The sequence below is a fragment of the Pygoscelis adeliae genome, unplaced genomic scaffold, assembly GCF_000699105.1.
Source record: "Pygoscelis adeliae isolate BGI_AS28 unplaced genomic scaffold, ASM69910v1 Scaffold245, whole genome shotgun sequence".
In the NCBI taxonomy this organism is placed as follows: Eukaryota; Metazoa; Chordata; class Aves; order Sphenisciformes; family Spheniscidae; genus Pygoscelis; species Pygoscelis adeliae.
The window spans coordinates 298,327-299,118 of NW_008824766.1; positions in this window are offsets into that span (position 1 = coordinate 298,327).

The window sequence follows — 792 nt, forward strand, 5'->3', positions numbered from 1 at the left end:
TGACGCCAACCCTGGGCGGGCCCAGCAGGCTCCCCGGCCCCATGCGGGACCACACTCCCTGCCACCCCAGCCGGGCAATTTGGAGCCACGTCCCTTCCCTACCAGTGGATCCGGGGGCTGGCAGTGCCCGGGCTGCTGGCCGAGGAGTGGGTGGCTCACACTTGCTACAGGTTGCCCTCCTCAGCGTTGCCCATGGGTCATGCACCAGCCGAGCATCCAGGTCTCCAGCTTTGGGCACAAGCTGCATCACCCCTTGCACGCCCCCACCCCAAGTCATGAAAGAGGGGTGCTGGTTTCCAGCTCCCTGAAAGACCAGGGCTGGGAGCTTGCTGTGCCTGCAGCAAAGGAGAGGGGGCCAGAGAGGTGCCCAGAGAGCCTGGGGCACCCCCACGCCCAAAGCAAGCAGGAGGACCCACATCCCTACCCGACACCCCGCTGGCATGCAGGGAGAGGCAGAGCCCCTCGCCTTCAGGCCTGTCTCCTGGGAAGGAAGGACACGTGCAAAGGCCCCATCCCTGCTGATTTACAGTCAGAGGTCTCCATCCCTGTGGATTCTCCAGGGGCTAATAGGGTTGAACTTTCATGTCCCCCAGCTGCCCCACTTGCACTGCATCCTTAGGAAAGGGATGCAAGAGCCTCCCCAGATCCCCAGCTGCTCCGAAGCACGGTGCTCGCTGCTTCCTCCCAGGTCTTTTCCTGGATCACATGTAGTGTGGCACTACAGGGGGGCCCTCCAAGCCCCACCACCCCCAGCCATCCCCCACCACTCCCTCTGGGGCTCCCCCGCCAGCC